General features: G+C 41.5%; 19 non-coding genes across 19 annotated transcripts; all 19 read right to left on the bottom strand.

Moving 5' to 3' along the window:
• Positions 1-5,224: 5,224 nt before the first annotated feature.
• Positions 5,225-5,297, bottom strand: trnaf-gaa. Its single transcript has one exon. It is a non-coding gene; the product is annotated as a tRNA-Phe (tRNA).
• A 906-nt stretch (positions 5,298-6,203) lies between these two features.
• Positions 6,204-6,277, bottom strand: trnaf-aaa. The gene has a single exon. It is a non-coding gene; the product is annotated as a tRNA-Phe (tRNA).
• Positions 6,278-8,840: 2,563 nt separating this feature from the next.
• trnaf-gaa lies at positions 8,841-8,913 on the bottom strand. Its single transcript has one exon. It is a non-coding gene; the product is annotated as a tRNA-Phe (tRNA).
• A 1,553-nt stretch (positions 8,914-10,466) lies between these two features.
• Positions 10,467-10,539, bottom strand: trnaf-gaa. The gene has a single exon. It is a non-coding gene; the product is annotated as a tRNA-Phe (tRNA).
• A 421-nt stretch (positions 10,540-10,960) lies between these two features.
• Positions 10,961-11,033, bottom strand: trnaf-gaa. The gene has a single exon. It is a non-coding gene; the product is annotated as a tRNA-Phe (tRNA).
• A 2,077-nt stretch (positions 11,034-13,110) lies between these two features.
• trnaf-gaa lies at positions 13,111-13,183 on the bottom strand. The gene has a single exon. It is a non-coding gene; the product is annotated as a tRNA-Phe (tRNA).
• A 409-nt stretch (positions 13,184-13,592) lies between these two features.
• Positions 13,593-13,665, bottom strand: trnaf-gaa. The gene has a single exon. It is a non-coding gene; the product is annotated as a tRNA-Phe (tRNA).
• A 1,331-nt stretch (positions 13,666-14,996) lies between these two features.
• Positions 14,997-15,069, bottom strand: trnaf-gaa. Its single transcript has one exon. It is a non-coding gene; the product is annotated as a tRNA-Phe (tRNA).
• Positions 15,070-15,478: 409 nt separating this feature from the next.
• Positions 15,479-15,551, bottom strand: trnaf-gaa. The gene has a single exon. It is a non-coding gene; the product is annotated as a tRNA-Phe (tRNA).
• A 1,813-nt stretch (positions 15,552-17,364) lies between these two features.
• On the bottom strand, positions 17,365-17,437 carry trnaf-gaa. The gene has a single exon. It is a non-coding gene; the product is annotated as a tRNA-Phe (tRNA).
• Positions 17,438-17,849: 412 nt separating this feature from the next.
• On the bottom strand, positions 17,850-17,922 carry trnaf-gaa. The gene has a single exon. It is a non-coding gene; the product is annotated as a tRNA-Phe (tRNA).
• Positions 17,923-19,504: 1,582 nt separating this feature from the next.
• trnaf-gaa lies at positions 19,505-19,577 on the bottom strand. Its single transcript has one exon. It is a non-coding gene; the product is annotated as a tRNA-Phe (tRNA).
• A 409-nt stretch (positions 19,578-19,986) lies between these two features.
• Positions 19,987-20,059, bottom strand: trnaf-gaa. Its single transcript has one exon. It is a non-coding gene; the product is annotated as a tRNA-Phe (tRNA).
• A 421-nt stretch (positions 20,060-20,480) lies between these two features.
• trnaf-gaa lies at positions 20,481-20,553 on the bottom strand. The gene has a single exon. It is a non-coding gene; the product is annotated as a tRNA-Phe (tRNA).
• Positions 20,554-21,182: 629 nt separating this feature from the next.
• Positions 21,183-21,255, bottom strand: trnaf-gaa. Its single transcript has one exon. It is a non-coding gene; the product is annotated as a tRNA-Phe (tRNA).
• A 409-nt stretch (positions 21,256-21,664) lies between these two features.
• Positions 21,665-21,737, bottom strand: trnaf-gaa. The gene has a single exon. It is a non-coding gene; the product is annotated as a tRNA-Phe (tRNA).
• A 629-nt stretch (positions 21,738-22,366) lies between these two features.
• trnaf-gaa lies at positions 22,367-22,439 on the bottom strand. The gene has a single exon. It is a non-coding gene; the product is annotated as a tRNA-Phe (tRNA).
• Positions 22,440-23,551: 1,112 nt separating this feature from the next.
• On the bottom strand, positions 23,552-23,624 carry trnaf-gaa. Its single transcript has one exon. It is a non-coding gene; the product is annotated as a tRNA-Phe (tRNA).
• Positions 23,625-24,738: 1,114 nt separating this feature from the next.
• On the bottom strand, positions 24,739-24,811 carry trnaf-gaa. Its single transcript has one exon. It is a non-coding gene; the product is annotated as a tRNA-Phe (tRNA).
• Between the last annotated feature and the right edge of the window lie 1,120 nt (positions 24,812-25,931).

The following is a 25,931-nucleotide window of genomic DNA, read 5'->3' as shown; positions in this document are numbered from 1 at the left end:
TCATTCACTAACATGTGCGCAGAAATGTTCTTACTCTCCACAGAAAATAAGTGCGTGGGCAAAGTCGCCACCGGATTCATGACACGTGCGCGCCAGCCAATTTTGTTCTCACCTCCATGCTTATGTTTGTGAATCAGAATCATTTTGAATTGACAGGCACATGTCATAACCTGCAAAGGTGTATATGATGGGGGGGATGAATGGACAATGTCCAAGTGAATTTACTTAATCTCAGTATTTGGAATTAGATTGTTGCAATGCACAGCAGTGATATCATGTCAACCTTATCTCCTGCTCAGTTGAAGGATGACATGCTCCTAAACAGACGAAGGAACTCTAACCTCTTACTGTATTTATACTTAATGTAACATTTTAATTTATATCGATATAAAAATATATACCTATTTCAAGTTGTAAGGAGCTTCAGATCCATATGCAGATGGAAAGTTCAAGTCATTCAACCCTTTTCTGGCCAGATGGATTCATCACTGTCTATTTAGAGGTGCTCATACCGACGACATAGTGATAATGTCAAGAAGCTCCCATTCAAAGTAGTTTCAAGACAAAAACTAAAACCTTTTTAATCATTTGGCTTATGTGGGGATATCTATATACATCAACTCAAATTTAGATTTCATGGCTTTTGTTTTGCATAAGTTTATCTCTTCATCTTCTCATGACAGCAATATTTGGTTGACAACTCATTCAATAAACAACAAAAGGCCTTTGCGATGCAAATAATTCAGAGGCAAAGTTTGACTCACCTGACTATTCACATTAAGTGTGACACATTTTAGCAAAACAAGAAAAAACTCAGGGAATCGAAAGATTAAATCAACATTGTGTGAAGATGAGCTGGTGCTCCTTTTACATAAAGATGAAATACCTGGGTATGCCCAATACTGACATAGAGAGAGGAACATAATGTACCACACAACTTCAACATGTCTTCAACAACTTCAACAAGAACTGCTTCAACAGCTAGCACCAAGATAATAGTATTTTCTTAAGTATTTCATTCGAGGAAGGTCACATTCGTTTGTAAGCAGTCCAAACTCTGCACATACGGTTCATTAATGTACTTTGACAGGAGTTGGGTTGTCTGTTGCTCTATTCTAGCTTCAATTCAGCCACACCCTATCTTTTTAAAGACAAAAATAACTGTGAGTAATGGTTAAAGACAAATATATCTTAAAAAATTGACAAATTTAATTTATGTCGGACTGGATTGAGGAGCTAGTTGTTCTAATACCACTACTACTACAACTGCTTCAAAACGGTAACGTTGTCAACAACATGCATTCTGAATGGGGAGATTTGATCTTGGAAGAAAATCTTGGAAGAATTGACCTTGGTCTGAAAAAACGTGAAATATTGCTGGGCAAAATTGTGTGTCTGGTGTGAACACTTTCATTGATTGGATGCAGATTTTTTAAATATAAATAACATGTGACTTAATCGCAAAAAAAAAAAAAGTGTCTAGTTTGAAAAAGGCCTTAAACGTAAAACCATTCTCTGAGGATAAAAATAATACCAGCCAATATCAATCATTGCTGTGCATCTTCAGCATCTACTACATGTCAGGATATGTTCCTGGATTTGTGACAAACAATACAGTCATTTAGATAAGTATTGTTACTTCATTATTGTCTGAGTTAACATATAAACCTTAAAATAATGTTTTTTATTCTCTGATCTTAAGTGTGATTCATGCTTCTGCATCCAAGCTACGCTGTAGGTATGCACGTAGCCTACACTAGAGGCCAAGCATTCATGGTTGTGCATAGGTGAATGTGAGTCACTATGCAATTACACCGCTAAAACGCTAGTAGCGGTACAGTTTCTATGCTGGTGTTGAGGGTCTTCCGTTTTCTGTTTACTTTAGAACAATGGAGAGTATTACTAAGCGGATAGTGTTGGAATTGGAGCTGATAGATGTTGAAGAGCAATTACTTTTTCTAAAAGATAAAAAAGGTGAGGTGGTGAGTCTGTCGGAAATGCGATGCTTCCAAGCGTACCAATCACAACTCTTGCGGTCTGCGTCACCTCGATGCGTGGTTAAATTTTTGGGGAGGTGCACGTTAGGGTATGGCGTAGGGCTCTGCGTAGGTTACACGTCTACGCTTAGGTTACGGCGTAGCTTCAACGCAGAAGCAGGAATTGGGCTTTATTCTAAAACCTCTGTTAACTGGACATCATAAGACATCTCATACAGTGAAAATCACCTGGTTAGTTTTGTTTCAATCTATTTAGGACCCGAGCACCTCCGGGGGGAGGCCCTATTGTATTTCGAAGGATTTGTATTTCCCTTTTGGGGCTTTTTCAGGGCCTAGACATGCTCAAATTGTTACCAAAGTTTGCAGGGAATTCAAAACCCCAAAAAGTAATTGTATTCTGGAGTAATTTGAAATGGGCATTGAAAAATGGCTCAACAGCGCCATCTAAGGAAAAGCCCCTCAGTCAGCTTTCACCGATCTTCACAAAAATCGTAGCCCAGGTGTATCATGACCAGACAAACAAAAAAGGTCGGAGGTGCAATTGGAAAAAAGCAACAGGAAGCCCGCCATTTTGACTTTAGTGGCCATATTGGCCATTTTCCACATTTTTACTTTGATGTACTTGTCCCAGGGCTTTCATCAGATCAACTTCAACTTCTGGGAATGTCATCTCAACAAGATGGAGATATAAACTACCTTGGTATATTTGATTTCATCACATGGTGTGACCGTGGCGTGGCATCAAAGTTTGATTACACGCCATCAAAACATGAGGTTCTGTATCTCGGACATATTTGGTCCAATCGAGTCCAAACTAGACATGTAAGACAAGAGTCCTGGCCTGATGACATCTACACAGAAATCATGACTTAGAATCACAGCGCCACCTGCTGGCTACAGGAAGTGACATGTTTTATACTTTGATGAACTGCTCCTGGCTGCTTTACAATATACAGCTCAAATGAGCTCAGTCAAGTCATTGGACCATGGTCAGAATTGTGACATTTCCTCAAACCGTGTAAACATTGAGGTGCGGCGAAGGTTCATCCTTCGCCAAAGGAGACGATGTTCTCATAACTCCAGTGTGCATTGTCCTATCACCGCCAAACTTCTGTCAAATGATCAGAGTCCAAGCCTGAACAGCTCTATGTGTCAATAATTCCTCAGTGTCATTGCCCCACCTACTGATTAGCCATGAAACAGGAAGTACTTTGTAAATCCACTCTGCATTATCCAACCGGCCCCAAACTACTGACCTATGATCACAATCCTGACTTGACCAGCTCCATATATTAATATTAGTGCAGGGTCATAGCGCCACCTACTGATCAGTGTGAAAATGAAGTTGTTGTAACATTGTCCAATTGACACAAAATTACTCACGCTACATCAGAGCCCCTACTTGAACAGATCTATTAGTCTGCATGTAATAATACTGATGGCGCCACCTACTGGCAACAGGAAATAAGCTTTGTTTTACAACTATCATTAAATTTACATAAAATTTCCACAGTGTGATGTGCAATTGATAGCGTGGACCGTAATGAGCAATTAGCAGGCAAGGATCGACATCGCGTGACGGACGCATGCAACGCGGAGACGTGCGCTTGGTCATTGATCACTCTCTCCACTAACCGCAACAGGCTTCAAAATGTCTGTGCTCGGGCCCGTTAGTGCTACAACGTAGCCCTAGTTAAAATTGTTTCACTTAAATATATTTTTGTTTTCCATTTTGTTACTCAAATTTAACGGGCAAGTAATGAAACCTCTAAGAGGAAACTGAAATTTTTATTTTTTGCAATGTATGATCTCTGGATAAGAATTGTCTCATCTTCCTTCCAAATTTCCATTTTACCCCCCAAAACACGCTTTATATTGTTCGTCCAAAAGTAAAAAAATATTCTCAGTATTATTTAATTGGTAACCATCACTTTTCATGGGTTCAGTGTGTTTTTCCATCTCTGAAAGTCAATGTTTGAGTATATTTGTTTTCCCCAATGTACTGTTTAAATTATTTTTCCATTCAGTGGTTGAAAACGACACCAGAATCATGATTTCAAAATAAAGTGTTAAAAATTGTTTTTCAATGTGATCTTCCACTGGTTTTTATTTACTTATCAAAAAAGTATGATTTACTGTGATCATTATGTCTTTATAATAGGTGACAATAGCATTGTAGCAAGGCTGCCAGTTCTCTTGGTCAAAAAGGGAAAAAAAAAAACATTTGGATTTTAAAGACAGATCGGAAACATTCTCTCTAGGTTTTCTGCATTTAGTCATTCGGTTTTGTTTATTATTCAGGAGTCTGCTGATACTCACCGGACACCTTGTAATTCTACTCATGCACTCTGTTCCCTTTTATTGATGTTGAAAGTCTCTTAACATCCACAAACACCCAGAGAGGACTGGAGGAGGCCAGACACCATCTTAATAAACTGTGCAACTCCTCTCCCTCTGCGGGGTGGCTGCCCAGTGTTCCAAGTGTGTGTTCCAAGGCTTACATTATGGGTTTAATGCTGGTTGGAGCTTTCTTCCTGATATTGTAAAAGTGAACTATGATCATTATTTTGCCCCAATTTAACGGTCAATATTTTTCAGAGAATGAAACGGGATTCACTTTATTACCATTCACGTATGTAATTTAAACTGTAAATAACAATGATATAATTGATTGGCATTATTTTTAAGAATTGCATGTGTTCACACTGCCTAAACATGAGCATCTCTAACTGCCTACATTGAAAACTACATCTGTATAACTGCCGAATCCAAAAATTGAACCAGAGAACTTCAGATCTTCAGTCTAATACTCTTTCGGCACCGCTACTGTTATAGAGGCTAAGTAATGGAAAACAAAGGTATATTTGAGTGATATATCCGGTGAAAATCTGTGAAGGTTCACAGTCATCCAAATCATGGTTTCTTCAGAAGTTGTACAAGTGTACATAGGCAAGTTGACTTGCTTGTGTCTCACCTCGCATCCAAAAGACTTTTTCAGTCCTAACTGACCATGGGCCTTTTGCTGTTTCAAGAGTCCTACTGTTTACCAGGCAGGTTGTTGTAGCCACTGGTTCCTCCAAGTCAAGGTGTGAAAGCTGTTGATACCTGTAAGTCATACCTATACATTTCCATCACCAGGATAACTGAAGTTGGAGTGTGGTTAGGAAGAGCACAGTTTAAATATGAGGATCTCTAACTTTCTACATTGAAAACTACATCTGTATATCTGCTGAAACCCGGGATCGAACCAGGGACCTTTAGATCTTCAGTCTAACGCTCTCCCAACTGAGCTATTTCAGCATGAAAAGCTACTGTTATGGAGGCTAAGTAGTGAAAAACAAAGGTATATTTGAGTGATATATCTGGTGAAAATCTGTGAAGGTTCTCAGTCATCCAAATCATGGTTTCTTCAGAAGTTGTACAAGCTTAAATAGGCAAGTTGACCTGCTTTTGTTTCACATCTCATCCAAAAGGCTTTGTCAGTCCAAACTGACTATGGGCCTTTTGCTGTTTTGAGAGTCGTTATGTTTACCAGGCAGGTTGTTGTAGCCACTGGTTGCTCCAAGTCAAGTTGTGAAAGCTGTTGATACCTGTAAGTCATACTTCGACGTTTCTATCATCTCTATAACCAGGGTAACTGAAGCTGGGGTGAGGTTAGGAAGAGCACAGTCTAAATATGAGGATCTCTAACTTTCTACATTGAAAACTACATCCCTACATATGCCGAAACCCGGGATCGAACCAGGGTCCTTTGGATCTTCAGTCTAACGCTCTCCCAACTGAGCTATTTCGGCATTAAAAGCTACTGTTATGGAGGCTAAGTGGTAAAAAACAAAGGTATATTTGAGTGATATATCTGGTGAAAATCTGTTAAGGTTCTCAGTCATCCAAGTCATGGTTTCTTCAGAAGTTGTACAAGTGTACATAGGCAAGTTGACTTGCTTTTGTTTCACATCTCATCCAAAAGGCTTTGTCAGTCCAAACTGACTATGGGCCTGTTGCTGTTTTGAGAGTCGTTATGTTTACCAGGCAGGTTGTTGTAGCCACTGGTTTCTCCAAGTCAAGGTGGGAAAGCTGTTCATACCTGTAAGTCATACCTTCACATTTCTATCACCAGGGTAACTGAAGTTGGGGTGTGGTTAGGAAGAGCACAGTCTAAATATGAGGATCTCTAACTTTCAACATCGAAAACTACATCTCTACATCTGCCGAAAACCCGGGATCGAACCAGGGACCTTTAGATCTTTAGTCTAACGCTCTCCCAACTGAGCTATTTCGGCATGAAAAGCTACTGTTATGGAGGCTAAGTGGTGAAAAACAAAGGTATATTTGACTGATATATCTGGTGAAAATCTGTGAAGGTTCTCAGTCATCCAAGTCATGGTTTCTTCAGAAGTTGTACAAGTGTACATAGGCAAGTTGACTTGCTTTTGTTTCACATCTCATCCAAAAGGCTTTGTCAGTCCAAACTGACTATGGGCCTGTTGCTGTTTTGAGAGCCGTTATGTTTACCAGGCAGGTTGTTGTAGCCACTGGTTGCTCCAAGTCAAGTTGTGAAAGCTGTTGATACTTGTAAGTCATACTTCCACGTTTCTATCATCTCTATAAGTAGGGTAACTGAAGTTGGGGTGAGGTTAGGAAGAGCACTGCGTAAACATGAGGATCTCTAACTTCCTACATTGACAGCTTCATCTGTATATCTGCTGAAACCCGGGATCGAAGCAGGGACCTTTAGATCTTCAGTCTAACGCTCTCCCAACTGAGCTATTTCGGCATGAAAAGCTACTGTTATGGAGGCTAAGTGTTGAAAAACAAAGGTATATTTGAGTGATATATCTGGTGAAAATCAATGAATGTTCTCAGTCATCCAAATCATGGTTTCTTCAGAAGTTGTACAAGCTTAAATAGGCAAGTTGACCTGCTTTTGTTTCACATCTAATCCAAAAGGCTTTGTCAGTCCAAACTGACTATGGGCCTGTTGCTGTTTTGAGAGTCGTTATGTTTACCAGGCAGGTTGTTGTAGCCACTGGTTGCTCCAAGTCAAGGTGTGAAAGCTGTTGATACCTGTAAGTCATACTTCCACGTTTCTATAACCAGGGTAACTGAAGCTGGGGTGTGGTTAGGACGAGCACAGTCTAAATATGAGGAGCCAAAAGGCTTTGTCAGTCCAAACTGACTATGGGCCTGTTGCTATTTGAGAGTCGTTATGTTTACCAGGTAGGTTGTTGTAGCCACTGGTTGCTCCAAGTCAAGTTGTGAAAGCTGTTGAAACGTGTAAGTCATACTTCCACGTTTCTATCATCTCTATAACCAGGGTAACTGAAGCTGGGGTAAGGTTAGGAAGAGCACTGCGTAAACATGAGGATCTCTAACTTCCTACATTGACAGCTTCATCTGTATATCTACCGAAACCCGGGATCGAACCAGGAACCTTTAGATCTTCAGTCTAACGCTCTCCCAACTGAGCTATTTCGGCATGAAAAGCTGCTGTTATGGAGGCTAAGTGGTAAAAAACAAAGGTATATTTGAGTGATATATCTGGTGAAAATCTGTGAAGGTTCTCAATCATCCAAGTCATGGTTTCTTCAGAAGTTGTACAAGTGTACATAGGCAAGTTGACTTGCTTTTGTTTCACATCTCATCCAAAAGGCTTTGTCAGTCCAAACTGACTATGGGCCTGTTGCTATTTGAGAGTCGTTATGTTTACCAGGCAGGTTGTTGTAGCCTTGCTCCAAGTCAAGCTTGCTCTAAGTCATACCTTCACATTTCTATCACCAGGGTAACTGAAGTTGGGGTGTGGTTATGAAGAGCACAGTCTAAATATGAGGATCTCTAACTTTCAACATTGAAAACTACATCTCTACATCTGCCGAAAGCCAGGATCGAAGCAGAGACATTTAGATCTTCAGTCTAACGCTCTCCCAACTGAGCTATTTCGGCATGAAAAGCTACTGTTATGGAGGCTAAGTGGTAAAAAACAAAGGTACATTTGAGTGATATATCTGGTGAAAATCTGTGAAGGTTCTCAGTCATCCAAGTCATGGTTTCTTCAGAAGTTGTACAAGTGTACATAGGCAAGTTGACTTGCTTTTGTTTCACATCTCATCCAAAAGGCTTTGTCAGTCCAAACTGACTATGGGCCTGTTGCTGTTTTGAGAGTCGTTATGTTTACCAGACAGGTTGTAGCCAATGGTTTCTCCAAGTCAAGGTGGGAAAGCTGTTCATACCTGTAAGTCATACCTTCACATTTCTATCACCAGGGTAACTGAAGTTGGGGTGTGGTTAGGAAGAGCACAGTCTAAATATGAGGATCTCTAACTTTCAACATCGAAAACTACATCTCTACATCTGCCGAGACCCGGGATCGAACCAGGGACCTTTAGATCTTCAGTCTAACGCTCTCCCAACTGAGCTATTTCGGCATGAAAAGCTACTGTTATGGAGGCTAAGTGGTAAAAAACAAAGGTATATTTGAGTGATATATCTGGTGAAAATCTGTGAAGGTTCTCTGTCATCCAAATCATGGTTTCTTCAGAAGTTGTACAAGCTTAAATAGGCAAGTTGACCTGCTTTTGTTTCACATCTAATCCAAAAGGCTTTGTCAGTCCAAACTGAATATGGGCCTGTTGCTGTTTTGAGAGTCGTTATGTTTACCAGGCAGGTTGTTGTAGCTACTGGTTGCTCCAAGTCAAGTTGTGAAAGCTGTTGAAACGTGTAAGTCATACTTCCACGTTTCTATCATCTCTATAACCATGGTAATTGAAGCTGGGGTGAGGTTAGGAAGAGCACTGCGTAAATATGAGGATCTCTAACTTTCTACATTGAAAACTACATCCCTACATCTGCCGAAACCCGGGATTGAACCAGGGACCTTTAGATCTTCAGTCTAACGCTCTCCCAACTGAGCTATTTCGGCATGACAAGCTACTGTTATGGAGGCTAAGTGGTAAAAAACAAAGGTATATTTGAGTGATATATCTGGTGAAAATCAGTGAAGGTTCTCAGTCATCCAAATCATGGTTTCTTCAGACGTTGTACAAGTGTACATAGGCAAGTTGACTTGCTTTTGTTTCACATCTCATCCAAAAGGCTTTGTCAGTCCAAACTGACTATGGGCCTGTTGCTGTTTTGAGAGTCGTTATGTTTACCAGGCAGGTTGTTGTAGCCACTGGTTGCTCCAAGTCAAGGTGTGAAAGCTGTTGATACTTGTAAGTCATACCTTCACATTTCTATCACCAGGGTAACTGAAGTTGGGGTGTGGTTATGAAGAGCACAGTCTAAATATGAGGATCTCTAACTTTCAACATTGAAAACTACATCTCTACATCTGCCGAAAGCCTGGATCGAAGCAGAGACATTTAGATCTTCAGTCTAACGCTCTCCCAACTGAGCTATTTCGGCATGAAAAGCTACTGTTATGGAGGCTAAGTGGTAAAAAACAAAGGTATATTTGAGTGATATATCTGGTGAAAATCAATGAATGTTCTCAGTCATCCAAATCATGGTTTCTTCAGAAGTTGTACAAGCTTAAATAGGCAAGTTGACCTGCTTTTGTTTCACATCTAATCCAAAAGGCTTTGTCAGTCCAAACTGACTATGGGCCTGTTGCTGTTTTGAGAGTCGTTATGTTTACCAGGCAGGTTGTTGTTGTAGCCTTGCTCCAAGTCAAGCTTGCTCTAAGTCATACCTTCACATTTCTATCACCAGGGTAACTGAAGTTGGGGTGTGGTTAGGAAGAGCACAGTCTAAATATGATGATCTCTAACTTTCAACATTGAAAACTACATCTCTACATCTGCCGAAACCCGGGATCGAACCAGGGACCTTCAGATCTTCAGTCTAACGCTCTCCCAACTGAGCTATTTCGGCATGAAAAGCTACTGTTATGGAGGATAAGTGGTAAAAAAAAAAGGTATATTTGAGTGATATATCTGGTGAAAATCTGTGAAGGTTCTCTGTCATCCAAATCATGGTTTCTTCAGAAGTTGTACAAGCTTAAATAGGCAAGTTGACCTGCTTGTGTTTCACATCTCATCCAAAAGGCTTTGTCAGTCCAAACTGACTATGGGCCTGTTGCTGTTTTGAGAGTCGTTATGTTTACCAGGCAGGTTGTTGTAGCCACTGGTTGCTCCAAGTCAAGTTGTGAAAGCTGTTGATACCTGTAAGTCATACTTCCACGTTTCTATAACCAGGGTAACTGAAGCTGGGGTGTGGTTAGGAAGAGCACAGTCTAAATATGAGGAGCCAAAAGGCTTTGTCAGTCCAAACTGACTATGGGCCTGTTGCTATTTGAGAGTCGTTATGTTTACCAGGCAGGTTGTTGTAGCCTTGCTCCAAGTCAAGCTTGCTCTAAGTCATACCTTCACATTTCTATCACCAGGGTAACTGAAGTTGGGGTGTGGTTAGGAAGAGAACAGTCTAAATATGAGGATCTCTAACTTTCAACATCGAAAACTACATCTCTACATCTGCCGAAACCCGGGATCGAACCAGGGACCTTTAGATCTTCAGTCTAACGCTCTCCCAACTGAGCTATTTCGGCATGAAAAGCTACTGTTATGGAGGCTAAGTGGTGAAAAACAAAGATATATTTGAGTGATATATCTGGTGAAAATCAATGAAGGTTCTCAGTCATCCAAATCATGGTTTCTTCAGAAGTTGTACAAGCTTAAATAGGCAAGTTGACCTGCTTTTGTTTCACATCTCATCCAAAAGGCTTTGTCAGTCCAAACTGACTATGGGCCTGTTGCTGTTTTGAGAGTCGTTATGTTTACCAGGCAGGTTGTTGTAGCCACTGGTTGCTCCAAGTCAAGTTGTGAAAGCTGTTGATACCTGTAAGTCATACTTCCACGTTTCTATCATCTCTATAACTAGGGTAACTGAAGTTGGGGTGAGGTTAGGAAGAGCACTGCGTAAACATGAGGATCTCTAACTTCCTACATTGAGAGATTCATCTGTATATCTGCCGAAACCCGGGATCGAACCAGGGACCTTTAGATCTTCAGTCTAACGCTCTCCCAACTGAGCTATTTCGGCATGAAAAGCTACTGTTATGGAGGCTAAGTGGTAAAAAACAAAGGTATATTTGAGTGATATATCTGGTGAAAATCTGTGAAGGTTCTCAGTCATCCAAATCATGGTTTCTTCAGACGTTGTACAAGTGTACATAGGCAAGTTGACTTGCTTTTGTTTCACATCTCATCCAAAAGGCTGTGTCAGTCCAAACTGACTATGGGCCTGTTGCTGTTTTGAGAGTCGTTATGTTTACCAGACAGGTTGTAGCCAATGGTTTCTCCAAGTCAAGGTGGGAAAGCTGTTCATACCTGTAAGTCATACCTTCACATTTCTATCACCAGGGTAACTGAAGTTGGGGTGTGGTTAGGAAGAGCACAGTCTAAATATGAGGATCTCTAACTTTCAACATCGAAAACTACATCTCTACATCTGCCGAAACCCGGGATCGAACCAGGGACATTTAGATCTTCAGTCTAACACTCTCCCAACTGAGCTATTTCGGCATGAAAAGCTACTGTTATGGAGGCTAAGTGGTAAAAAACAAAGGTATATTTGAGTGATATATCTGGTGAAAATCTGTGAAGGTTCTCTGTCATCCAAATCATGGTTTCTTCAGAAGTTGTACAAGCTTAAATAGGCAAGTTGACCTGCTTTTGTTTCACATCTAATCCAAAAGGCTTTGTCAGTCCAAACTGACTATGGGCCTGTTGCTGTTTTGAGAGTCGTTATGTTTACCAGGCAGGTTGTTGTAGCCACTGGTTGCTCCAAGTCAAGGTGTGAAAGCTGTTGATACTTGTAAGTCATACCTTCACATTTCTATCACCAGGGTAACTGAAGTTGGGGTGTGGTTAGGAAGAGCACAGTCTAAATATGAGGATCTCTAACTTTCAACATTGAAAACTACATCTCTACATCTGCCGAAACCCTGGATCGAACCAGGGACCTTTAGATCTTCAGTCTAACGCTCTCCCAACTGAGCTATTTCGGCATGAAAAGCTACTGTTATGGAGGCTAAGTGGTAAAAAACAAAGGTATATTTGAGTGATATATCTGGTGAAAATCATGTGAAGGTTCTCAGTCATCCAAATCATGGTTTCTTCAGAAGTTGTACAAGCTTAAATAGGCAAGTTGACCTGCTTTTGTTTCACATCTAATCCAAAAGGCTTTGTCAGTCCAAACTGACTATGGGCCTGTTGCTGTTTTGAGAGTCGTTATGTTTACCAGGCAGGTTGTAGCCACTGGTTGCTCCAAGTCAAGGTGTGAAGCTGTTGATACCTGTAAGTCATACCTTCACATTTCTATCACCAGGGTAACTGAAGTTGGGGTGTGGTTAGGAGGAGCACAGTCTAAATATGATGATCTCTAACTTTCAACATTGAAAACTACATCTCTACATCTGCCGAAACCCGGGATCGAACCAGGGACCTTCAGATCTTCAGTCTAACGCTCTCCCAACTGAGCTATTTCGGCATGAAAAGCTACTGTTATGGAGGCTAAGTGGTAAAAAAAAAGGTATATTTGAGTGATATATCTGGTGAAAATCTGTGAAGGTTCTCTGTCATCCAAATCATGGTTTCTTCAGAAGTTGTACAAGCTTAAATAGGCAAGTTGACCTGCTTGTGTTTCACATCTCATCCAAAAGGCTTTGTCAGTCCAAACTGACTATGGGCCTGTTGCTGTTTTGTGAGTCGTTATGTTTACCAGGCAGGTTGTTGTAGCCACTGGTTGCTCCAAGTCAAGTTGTGAAAGCTGTTGATACCTGTAAGTCATACTTCCACGTTTCTATAACCAGGGTAACTGAAGCTGGGGTGTGGTTAGGAAGAGCACAGTCTAAATATGAGGAGCCAAAAGGCTTTGTCAGTCCAAACTGACTATGGGCCTGTTGCTATTTGAGAGTCGTTATGTTTACCAGGTAGGTTGTTGTAGCCACTGGTTGCTCCAAGTCAAGTTGTGAAAGCTGTTGAAACGTGTAAGTCATACTTCCACGTTTCTATCATCTCTATAACCAGGGTAACTGAAGCTGGGGTGAGGTTAGGAAGAGCACTGCGTAAATATGAGGATCTCTAACTTCCTACATTGACAGCTTCATCTGTATATCTGCCGAAACCCGGGATCGAACCAGGGACCTTTAGATCTTCAGTCTAACACTCTCCCAACTGAGCTATTTCGGCGTGAAAAGCTGCTGTTATGGAGGCTAAGTGGTAAAAAACAAAGGTATATTTGAGTGATATATCTGGTGAAAATCTGTGAAGGTTCTCAATCATCCAAGTCATGGTTTCTTCAGAAGTTGTACAAGTGTATATAGGCAAGTTGACTTGCTTTTGTTTCACATCTCATCCAAAAGGCTGTGTCAGTCCAAACTGACTATGGGCCTGTTGCTGTTTTGAGAGTCGTTATGTTTACCAGACAGGTTGTAGCCAATGGTTTCTCCAAGTCAAGGTGGGAAAGCTGTTCATACCTGTAAGTCATACCTTCACATTTCTATCACCAGGGTAACTGAAGTTGGGGTGTGGTTAGGAAGAGCACAGTCTAAATATGAGGATCTCTAACTTTCAACATCGAAAACTACATCTCTACATCTGCCGAAACCCGGGATCGAACCAGGGACCTTTAGATCTTCAGTCTAACGCTCTCCCAACTGAGCTATTTCGGCATGAAAAGCTACTGTTATGGAGGCTAAGTGGTAAAAAACAAAGGTATATTTGAGTGATATATCTGGTGAAAATCTGTGAAGGTTCTCTGTCATCCAAATCATGGTTTCTTCAGAAGTTGTACAAGCTTAAATAGGCAAGTTGACCTGCTTTTGTTTCACATCTAATCCAAAAGGCTTTGTCAGTCCAAACTGACTATGGGCCTGTTGCTGTTTTGAGAGTCGTTATGTTTACCAGGCAGGTTGTTGTAGCTACTGGTTGCTCCAAGTCAAGTTTTGAAAGCTGTTGATACCTGTAAGTCATACTTCCACGTTTCTATAACCAGGGTAACTGAAGCTGGGGTGTGGTTAGGACGAGCACAGTCTAAATATGAGGAGCCAAAAGGCTTTGTCAGTCCAAACTGACTATGGGCCTGTTGCTATTTGAGAGTCGTTATGTTTACCAGGTAGGTTGTTGTAGCCACTGGTTGCTCCAAGTCAAGTTGTGAAAGCTGTTGAAACGTGTAAGTCATACTTCCACGTTTCTATCATCTCTATAACCAGGGTAATTGAAGCTGGGGTGAGGTTAGGAAGAGCACTGCGTAAATATGAGGATCTCTAACTTTCTACATTGAAAACTACATCCCTACATCTGGCGAAACCCGGGATCGAACCAGGGACCTTTAGATCTTCAGTCTAACGCTCTCCCAACTGAGCTATTTCGGCGTGAAAAGCTGCTGTTATGGAGGCTAAGTGGTAAAAAACAAAGGTTTATTTGAGTGATATATCTGGTGATAATCTGTGAAGGTTCTCAATCATCCAAGTCATGGTTTCTTCAGAAGTTGTACAAGTGTATATAGGCAAGTTGACTTGCTTTTGTTTCACATCTCATCCAAAAGGCTGTGTCAGTCCAAACTGACTATGGGCCTGTTGCTGTTTTGAGAGTCGTTATGTTTACCAGGCAGGTTGTTGTAGCCACTGGTTGCTCCAAGTCAAGTTGTGAAAGCTGTTGATACCTGTAAGTCATACTTCCACGTTTCTATAACCAGGGTAACTGAAGCTGGGGTGTGGTTAGGAAGAGCACAGTCTAAATATGAGGAGCCAAAAGGCTTTGTCAGTCCAAACTGACTATGGGCCTGTTGCTATTTGAGAGTCGTTATGTTTACCAGGTAGGTTGTTGTAGCCACTGGTTGCTCCAAGTCAAGTTGTGAAAGCTGTTGAAACGTGTAAGTCATACTTCCACGTTTCTATCATCTCTATAACCAGGGTAACTGAAGCTGGGGTGAGGTTAGGAAGAGCACTGCGTAAATATGAGGATCTCTAACTTCCTACATTGACAGCTTCATCTGTATATCTGCCGAAACCCGGGATCGAACCAGGGACCTTTAGATCTTCAGTCTAACACTCTCCCAACTGAGCTATTTCGGCGTGAAAAGCTGCTGTTATGGAGGCTAAATGGTAAAAAACAAAGGTTTATTTGAGTGATATATCTGGTGATAATCTGTGAAGGTTCTCAATCATCCAAGTCATGGTTTCTTCAGAAGTTGTACAAGTGTATATAGGCAAGTTGACTTGCTTTTGTTTCACATCTCATCCAAAAGGCTGTGTCAGTCCAAACTGACTATGGGCCTGTTGCTGTTTTGAGAGTCGTTATGTTTACCAGACAGGTTGTAGCCAATGGTTTCTCCAAGTCAAGGTGGGAAAGCTGTTCATACCTGTAAGTCATACCTTCACATTTCTATCACCAGGGTAACTGAAGTTGGGGTGTGGTTAGGAAGAGCACAGTCTAAATATGAGGATCTCTAACTTTCAACATCGAAAACTACATCTCTACATCTGCCGAAACCCGGGATCGAACCAGGGACCTTTAGATCTTCAGTCTAACACTCTCCCAACTGAGCTATTTCGGCATGAAAAGCTACTGTTATGGAGGCTAAGTGGTAAAAAACAAAGGTATATTTGAGTGATATATCTGGTGAAAATCTGTGAAGGTTCTCTGTCATCCAAATCATGGTTTCTTCAGAAGTTGTACAAGCTTAAATAGGCAAGTTGACCTGCTTTTGTTTCACATCTAATCCAAAAGGCTTTGTCAGTCCAAACTGACTATGGGCCTGTTGCTGTTTTGAGAGTCGTTATGTTTACCAGGCAGGTTGTTGTAGCTACTGGTTGCTCCAAGTCAAGTTTTGAAAGCTGTTGATACCTGTAAGTCATACTTCCACGTTTCTATAACCAGGGTAACTGAAGCTGGGGTGTGGTTAGGACGAGCACAGTCTAAATATGAGGAGCCAAAAGGCTTTGTCAGTCCAAACTGACTATGGGCCTGTTGCTATTTGAGAGTCGTTATGTTTACCAGGTAGGTTGTTGTAGCCACTGGTTGCTCCAAGTCAAGTTGTGAAAGCTGTTGAAACGTGTAAGTCATACTTCCACGTTTCTATCATCTCTATAACCAGGGTAATTGAAGCTGGGGTGAGGTTAGGAAGAGCACTGCGTAAATATGAGGATCTCTAACTTTCTACATTGAAAACTACATCCCTACATCTGGCGAAACCCGGGATCGAACCAGGGACCTTTAGATCTTCAGTCTAACGCTCTCCCAACTGAGCTATTTCGGCGTGAAAAGCTGCTGTTATGGAGGCTAAGTGGTAAAAAACAAAGGTTTATTTGAGTGATATATCTGGTGATAATCTGTGAAGGTTCTCAATCATCCAAGTCATGGTTTCTTCAGAAGTTGTACAAGTGTATATAGGCAAGTTGACTTGCTTTTGTTTCACATCTCATCCAAAAGGCTGTGTCAGTCCAAACTGACTATGGGCCTGTTGCTGTTTTGAGAGTCGTTATGTTTACCAGACAGGTTGTAGCCAATGGTTTCTCCAAGTCAAGGTGGGAAAGCTGTTCATACCTGTAAGTCATACCTTCACATTTCTATCACCAGGGTAACTGAAGTTGGGGTGTGGTTAGGAAGAGCACAGTCTAAATATGAGGATCTCTAACTTTCAACATTGAAAACTATATCTCTACATCTGCCGAAAGCCAGGATCGAAGCAGAGACATTTAGATCTTCAGTCTAACGCTCTCCCAACTGAGCTATTTCGGCATGAAAAGCTACTGTTATGGAGGCTAAGTGGTAAAAAACAAAGGTATATTTGAGTGATATATCTGGTGAAAATCTGTGAAGGTTCTCAGTCATCCAAGTCATGGTTTCTTCAGAAGTTGTACAAGTGTGCATAGGCAAGTTGACTTGCTTTTGTTTCACATCTCATCCAAAAGGCTTTGTCAGTCCAAACTGACTATGGGCCTGTTGCTGTTTTGAGAGCCGTTATGTTTACCAGGCAGGTTGTTGTAGCCACTGGTTGCTCCAAGTCAAGTTGTGAAAGCTGTTGATACCTGTAAGTCATACTTCCACGTTTCTATAACCAGGGTAACTGAAGCTGGGGTGTGGTTAGGAAGAGCAGAGTCTAAATATGAGGAGCCAAAAGGCTTTGTCAGTCCAAACTGACTATGGGCCTGTTGCTATTTGAGAGTCGTTATGTTTACCAGGCAGGTTGTTGTAGGCACTGGTTGCTCCAAGTCAAGTTGTGAAAGCTGTTGATACCTGTAAGTCATACTTCCACGTTTCTATCATCTCTATAAGTAGGGTAACTGAAGTTGGGGTGAGGTTAGGAAGAGCACTGCGTAAATATGAGGATCTCTAACTTCCTACATTGACAGCTTCATCTGTATATCTGCCGAAACCCGGGATCGAACCAGGGACCTTTAGATCTTCAGTCTAACGCTCTCCCAACTGAGCTATTTCGGCATGAAAAGCTGCTGTTATGGAGGCTAAGTGGTAAAAAACAAAGGTATATTTGAGTGATATATCTGGTGAAAATCTGTGAAGGTTCTCAGTCATCCAAATCATGGTTTCTTCAGAAGTTGTACAAGTGTACATAGGCAAGTTGACTTGCTTTTGTTTCACATCTCATCCAAAAGGCTTTGTCAGTCCAAACTGACTATGGGCCTGTTGCTGTTTTGAGAGTCGTTATGTTTACCAGGCAGGTTGTTGTAGCCACTGGTTGCTCCAAGTCAAGGTGTGAAAGCTGTTGATACCTGTAAGTCATACCTTCACATTTCTATCACCAGGGTAACTGAAGTTGGGGTGTGGTTAGGAAGAGCACAGTCTAAATATGAGGATCTCTAACTTTCAACATTGAAAACTACATCTCTACATCTGCCGAAACCCGGGATCGAACCAGGGACCTTTAGATCTTCAGTCTAACGCTCTCCCAACTGAGCTATTTCGGCATGAAAAGCTACTGTTATGGAGGCTAAGTGGTAAAAAACAAAGGTATATTTGAGTGATATATCTGGTGAAAATCCTCTGTCATCCAAATCATGGTTTCTTCAGAAGTTGTACAAGCTTAAATAGGCAAGTTGACCTGCTTTTGTTTCACATCTAATCCAAAAGGCTTTGTCAGTCCAAACTGACTATGGGCCTGTTGCTGTTTTGAGAGTCGTTATGTTTACCAGGCAGGTTGTTGTAGCCACTGGTTGCTCCAAGTCAAGGTGTGAAAGCTGTTGATACCTGTAAGTCATACTTCCACGTTTCTATCATCTCTATAACCAGGGTAACTGAAGTTGGGGTGAGGTTAGGAAGAGCACAGTCTAAATATGAGGATCTCTAACTTTCTACATTGAAAACTACATCTCTACATCTGCCGAAACCCAGGATCGAACCAGGGACCTTCAGATCTTCAGTCTAACGCTCTCCCAACTGAGCTATTTCGGCATGAAAAGCTACTGTTATGGAGGATAAGTGGTAAAAAAAAAGGTATATTTGAGTGATATATCTGGTGAAAATCTGTGAAGGTTCTCTGTCATCCAAATCATGGTTTCTTCAGAAGTTGTACAAGCTTAAATAGGCAAGTTGACCTGCTTGTGTTTCACATCTCATCCAAAAGGCTTTGTCAGTCCAAACTGACTATGGGCCTGTTGCTGTTTTGAGAGTCGTTATGTTTACCAGGCAGGTTGTTGTAGCCACTGGTTGCTCCAAGTCAAGTTGTGAAAGCTGTTGATACCTGTAAGTCATACTTCCACGTTTCTATAACCAGGGTAACTGAAGCTGGGGTGTGGTTAGGAAGAGCACAGTCTAAATATGAGGAGCCAAAAGGCTTTGTCAGTCCAAACTGACTATGGGCCTGTTGCTATTTGAGAGTCGTTATGTTTACCAGGCAGGTTGTTGTAGCCACTGGTTGCTCCAAGTCAAGCTTGCTCTAAGTCATACCTTCACATTTCTATCACCAGGGTAACTGAAGTTGGGGTGTGGTTAGGAAGAGCACAGTCTAAATATGAGGATCTCTAACTTTCAACATTGAAAACTACATCTCTACATCTGCCGAAAGCCAGGATCGAAGCAGAGACATTTAGATCTTCAGTCTAACGCTCTCCCAACTGAGCTATTTCGGCATGAAAAGCTACTGTTATGGAGGGTAAGTGGTAAAAAACAAAGGTATATTTGAGTGATATATCTGGTGAAAATCAATGAATGTTCTCAGTCATCCAAATCATGGTTTCTTCAGAAGTTGTACAAGCTTAAATAGGCAAGTTGACCTGCTTTTGTTTCACATCTAATCCAAAAGGCTTTGTCAGTCCTAACTGACTATGGGCCTGTTGCTGTTTTGAGAGTCGTTATGTTTACCAGGCAGGTTGTTGTAGCCACTGGTTGCTCCAAGTCAAGGTGTGAAAGCTGTTGATACCTGTAAGTCATACTTCCACGTTTCTATCATCTCTATAACCAGGGTAACTGAAGCTGGGGTGAGGTTAGGAAGAGCACTGCGTAAATATGAGGATCTCTAACTTTCTACATTGAAAACTACATCCCTACATCTGCCGAAACCCGGGATCGAACCAGGGACCTTTAGATCTTCAGTCTAACGCTCTCCCAACTGAGCTATTTCGGCATGAAAAGCTGCTGTTATGGAAGCTAAGTGGTAAAAAACAAAGGTATATTTGAGTGATATATCTGGTGAAAATCCGTGAAGGTTCTCAGTCATCCAAGTCATGGTTTCTTCAGAAGTTGTACAAGTGTACATAGGCAAGTTGACTTGCTTTTGTTTCACATCTCATCCAAAAGGCTTTGTCAGTCCAAACTGACTATGGACCTGTTGCTGTTTTGAGAGTCGTTATGTTTACCAGACAGGTTGTAGCCACTGGTTTCTCCAAGTCAAGGTGGGAAAGCTGTTCATACCTGTAAGTCATACCTTCACATTTCTATCACCAGGGTAACTGAAGTTGGGGTGTGGTTAGGAAGAGCACAGTCTAAATATGAGGATCTCTAACTTTCAACATCGAAAACTACATCTCTACATCTGCCGAAACCCGGGATCGAACCAGGGACCTTTAGATCTTCAGTCTAACGCTCTCCCAACTGAGCTATTTCGGCATGAAAAGCTACTGTTATGGAGGCTAAGTGGTAAAAAACAAAGGTATATTTGAGTGATATATCTGGTGAAAATCTGTGAAGGTTCTCTGTCATCCAAATCATGGTTTCTTCAGAAGTTGTACAAGCTTAAATAGGCAAGTTGACCTGCTTTTGTTTCACATCTAATCCAAAAGGCTTTGTCAGTCCAAACTGACTATGGGCCTGTTGCTGTTTTGAGAGTCGTTATGTTTACCAGGCAGGTTGTTGTAGCCACTGGTTGCTCCAAGTCAAGGTGTGAAAGCTGTTGATACCTGTAAGTCATACTTCCACGTTTCTATCATCTCTATAACCAGTGTAACTGAAGCTGGGGTGAGGTTAGGAAGAGCACTGCGTAAATATGAGGATCTCTAACTTTCTACATTGAAAACTACATCCCTACATCTGCCGAAACCCGGGATCGAACCAGGGACCTTTAGATCTTCAGTCTAACGCTCTCCCAACTGAGCTATTTCGGCATGAAAAGCTACTGTTTTGGAGGCTAAGTGGTAAAAAACAAAGGTATATTTGAGTGATATATCTGGTGAAAATCTGTGAAGGTTCTCAGTCATCCAAGTCATGGTTTCTTCAGAAGTTGTACAAGTGTGCATAGGCAAGTTGACTTGCTTTTGTTTCACATCTCATCCAAAAGGCTTTGTCAGTCCAAACTGACTATGGGCCTGTTGCTGTTTTGAGAGCCGTTATGTTTACCAGGCAGGTTGTTGTAGCCACTGGTTTCTCCAAGTCAAGTTGTGAAAGCTGTTGATACCTGTAAGTCATACTTCCACGTTTCTATAACCAGGGTAACTGAAGCTGGGGTGTGGTTAGGAAGAGCAGAGTCTAAATATGAGGAGCCAAAAGGCTTTGTCAGTCCAAACTGACTATGGGCCTGTTGCTATTTGAGAGTCGTTATGTTTACCAGGCAGGTTGTTGTAGCCACTGGTTGCTCCAAGTCAAGTTGTGAAAGCTGTTGATACCTGTAAGTCATACTTCCACGTTTCTATCATCTCTATAAGTAGGGTAACTGAAGTTGGGGTGAGGTTAGGAAGAGCACTGCGTAAATATGAGGATCTCTAACTTCCTACATTGACAGCTTCATCTGTATATCTGCCGAAACCCGGGATCGAACCAGGGACCTTTAGATCTTCAGTCTAACGCTCTCCCAACTGAGCTATTTCGGCATGAAAAGCTGCTGTTATGGAGGCTAAGTGGTAAAAAACAAAGGTATATTTGAGTGATATATCTGGTGAAAATCTGTGAAGGTTCTCAATCATCCAAGTCATGGTTTCTTCAGAAGTTGTACAAGTGTACATAGGCAAGTTGACTTGCTTTTGTTTCACATCTCATCCAAAAGGCTTTGTCAGTCCAAACTGACTATGGGCCTGTTGCTGTTTTGAGAGTCGTTATGTTTACCAGACAGGTTGTAGCCAATGGTTTCTCCAAGTCAAGGTGGGAAAGCTGTTCATACCTGTAAGTCATACCTTCACATTTCTATCACCAGGGTAACTGAAGTTGGGGTGTGGTTAGGAAGAGCACAGTCTAAATATGAGGATCTCTAACTTTCAACATCGAAAACTACATCTCTACATCTGCCGAAACCCGGGATCGAACCAGGGACCTTTAGATCTTCAGTCTAACACTCTCCCAACTGAGCTATTTCGGCATGAAAAGCTACTGTTATGGAGGCTAAGTGGTAAAAAACAAAGGTATATTTGAGTGATATATCTGGTGAAAATCTGTGAAGGTTCTCTGTCATCCAAATCATGGTTTCTTCAGAAGTTGTACAAGCTTAAATAGGCAAGTTGACCTGCTTTTGTTTCACATCTAATCCAAAAGGCTTTGTCAGTCCAAACTGACTATGGGCCTGTTGCTGTTTTGAGAGTCGTTATGTTTACCAGGCAGGTTGTTGTAGCCACTGGTTGCTCCAAGTCAAGTTTTGAAAGCTGTTGATACCTGTAAGTCATACTTCCACGTTTCTATAACCAGGGTAACTGAAGCTGGGGTGTGGTTAGGACGAGCACAGTCTAAATATGAGGAGCCAAAAGGCTTTGTCAGTCCAAACTGACTATGGGCCTGTTGCTATTTGAGAGTCGTTATGTTTACCAGGTAGGTTGTTGTAGCCACTGGTTGCTCCAAGTCAAGTTGTGAAAGCTGTTGAAACGTGTAAGTCATACTTCCACGTTTCTATCATCTCTATAACCAGGGTAACTGAAGCTGGGGTGAGGTTAGGAAGAGCACTGCGTAAATATGAGGATCTCTAACTTTCTACATTGAAAACTACATCCCTACATCTGCCGAAACCCGGGATCGAACCAGGGACCTTTAGATCTTCAGTCTAACGCTCTCCCAACTGAGCTATTTCGGCAGTGAAAAGCTGCTGTTATGGAGGCTAAATGGTAAAAAACAAAGGTTTATTTGAGTGATATATCTGGTGATAATCTGTGAAGGTTCTCAATCATCCAAGTCATGGTTTCTTCAGAAGTTGTACAAGTGTATATAGGCAAGTTGACTTGCTTTTGTTTCACATCTCATCCAAAAGGCTGTGTCAGTCCAAACTGACTATGGGCCTGTTGCTGTTTTGAGAGTCGTTATGTTTACCAGACAGGTTGTAGCCAATGGTTTCTCCAAGTCAAGGTGGGAAAGCTGTTCATACCTGTAAGTCATACCTTCACATTTCTATCACCAGGGTAACTGAAGTTGGGGTGTGGTTAGGAAGAGCACAGTCTAAATATGAGGATCTCTAACTTTCAACATTGAAAACTATATCTCTACATCTGCCGAAAGCCAGGATCGAAGCAGAGACATTTAGATCTTCAGTCTAACGCTCTCCCAACTGAGCTATTTCGGCATGAAAAGCTACTGTTATGGAGGCTAAGTGGTAAAAAACAAAGGTATATTTGAGTGATATATCTGGTGAAAATCTGTGAAGGTTCTCAGTCATCCAAGTCATGGTTTCTTCAGAAGTTGTACAAGTGTGCATAGGCAAGTTGACTTGCTTTTGTTTCACATCTCATCCAAAAGGCTTTGTCAGTCCAAACTGACTATGGGCCTGTTGCTGTTTTGAGAGCCGTTATGTTTACCAGGCAGGTTGTTGTAGCCACTGGTTTCTCCAAGTCAAGTTGTGAAAGCTGTTGATACCTGTAAGTCATACTTCCACGTTTCTATAACCAGGGTAACTGAAGCTGGGGTGTGGTTAGGAAGAGCAGAGTCTAAATATGAGGAGCCAAAAGGCTTTGTCAGTCCAAACTGACTATGGGCCTGTTGCTATTTGAGAGTCGTTATGTTTACCAGGCAGGTTGTTGTAGGCACTGGTTGCTCCAAGTCAAGTTGTGAAAGCTGTTGATACCTGTAAGTCATACTTCCACGTTTCTATCATCTCTATAAGTAGGGTAACTGAAGTTGGGGTGAGGTTAGGAAGAGCACTGCGTAAATATGAGGATCTCTAACTTCCTACATTGACAGCTTCATCTGTATATCTGCCGAAACCCGGGATCGAACCAGGGACCTTTAGATCTTCAGTCTAACGCTCTCCCAACTGAGCTATTTCGGCATGAAAAGCTGCTGTTATGGAGGCTAAGTGGTAAAAAACAAAGGTATATTTGAGTGATATATCTGGTGAAAATCTGTGAAGGTTCTCAGTCATCCAAATCATGGTTTCTTCAGACGTTGTACAAGTGTACATAGGCAAGTTGACTTGCTTTTGTTTCACATCTCATCCAAAAGGCTTTGTCAGTCCAAACTGACTATGGGCCTGTTGCTGTTTTGAGAGTCGTTATGTTTACCAGGCAGGTTGTTGTAGCCACTGGTTGCTCCAAGTCAAGGTGTGAAAGCTGTTGATACTTGTAAGTCATACCTTCACATTTCTATCACCAGGGTAACTGAAGTTGGGGTGTGGTTATGAAGAGCACAGTCTAAATATGAGGATCTCTAACTTTCAACATTGAAAACTATATCTCTACATCTGCCGAAAGCCAGGATCGAAGCAGAGACATTTAGATCTTCAGTCTAACGCTCTCCCAACTGAGCTATTTCGGCATGAAAAGCTACTGTTATGGAGGCTAAGTGGTAAAAAACAAAGGTATATTTGAGTGATATATCTGGTGAAAATCTGTGAAGGTTCTCAGTCATCCAAGTCATGGTTTCTTCAGAAGTTGTACAAGTGTACATAGGCAAGTTGACTTGCTTTTGTTTCACATCTCATCCAAAAGGCTTTGTCAGTCCAAACTGACTATGGGCCTGTTGCTGTTTTGAGAGCCGTTATGTTTACCAGGCAGGTTGTTGTAGCCACTGGTTTCTCCAAGTCAAGTTGTGAAAGCTGTTGATACCTGTAAGTCATACTTCCACGTTTCTATAACCAGGGTAACTGAAGCTGGGGTGTGGTTAGGAAGAGCAGAGTCTAAATATGAGGAGCCAAAAGGCTTTGTCAGTCCAAACTGACTATGGGCCTGTTGCTATTTGAGAGTCGTTATGTTTACCAGGCAGGTTGTTGTAGGCACTGGTTGCTCCAAGTCAAGTTGTGAAAGCTGTTGATACCTGTAAGTCATACTTCCACGTTTCTATCATCTCTATAAGTAGGGTAACTGAAGTTGGGGTGAGGTTAGGAAGAGCACTGCGTAAATATGAGGATCTCTAACTTCCTACATTGACAGCTTCATCTGTATATCTGCCGAAACCCGGGATCGAACCAGGGACCTTTAGATCTTCAGTCTAACGCTCTCCCAACTGAGCTATTTCGGCATGAAAAGCTGCTGTTATGGAGGCTAAGTGGTAAAAAACAAAGGTATATTTGAGTGATATATCTGGTGAAAATCTGTGAAGGTTCTCAGTCATCCAAATCATGGTTTCTTCAGACGTTGTACAAGTGTACATAGGCAAGTTGACTTGCTTTTGTTTCACATCTCATCCAAAAGGCTTTGTCAGTCCAAACTGACTATGGGCCTGTTGCTGTTTTGAGAGTCGTTATGTTTACCAGGCAGGTTGTTGTAGCCACTGGTTGCTCCAAGTCAAGGTGTGAAAGCTGTTGATACTTGTAAGTCATACCTTCACATTTCTATCACCAGGGTAACTGAAGTTGGGGTGTGGTTATGAAGAGCACAGTCTAAATATGAGGATCTCTAACTTTCAACATTGAAAACTACATCTCTACATCTGCCGAAAGCCTGGATCGAAGCAGAGACATTTAGATCTTCAGTCTAACGCTCTCCCAACTGAGCTATTTCGGCATGAAAAGCTACTGTTATGGAGGCTAAGTGGTAAAAAACAAAGGTATATTTGAGTGATATATCTGGTGAAAATCAATGAATGTTCTCAGTCATCCAAATCATGGTTTCTTCAGAAGTTGTACAAGCTTAAATAGGCAAGTTGACCTGCTTTTGTTTCACATCTAATCCAAAAGGCTTTGTCAGTCCAAACTGACTATGGGCCTGTTGCTGTTTTGAGAGTCGTTATGTTTACCAGGCAGGTTGTTGTTGTAGCCTTGCTCCAAGTCAAGCTTGCTCTAAGTCATACCTTCACATTTCTATCACCAGGGTAACTGAAGTTGGGGTGTGGTTAGGAGGAGCACAGTCTAAATATGATGATCTCTAACTTTCAACATTGAAAACTACATCTCTACATCTGCCGAAACCCAGGATCGAACCAGGGACCTTCAGATCTTCAGTCTAACGCTCTCCCAACTGAGCTATTTCGGCATGAAAAGCTACTGTTATGGAGGATAAGTGGTAAAAAAAAAAGGTATATTTGAGTGATATATCTGGTGAAAATCTGTGAAGGTTCTCTGTCATCCAAATCATGGTTTCTTCAGAAGTTGTACAAGCTTAAATAGGCAAGTTGACTTGCTTTTGTTTCACATCTCATC

This window comes from Hippoglossus hippoglossus, chromosome 5, assembly GCF_009819705.1.
Source record: "Hippoglossus hippoglossus isolate fHipHip1 chromosome 5, fHipHip1.pri, whole genome shotgun sequence".
Lineage (NCBI taxonomy): Eukaryota > Metazoa > Chordata > Actinopteri > Pleuronectiformes > Pleuronectidae > Hippoglossus > Hippoglossus hippoglossus.
The sequence above is the reverse complement of the archived record's forward strand: the minus strand, read 5'-3'. Positions and strand labels throughout refer to the sequence as shown.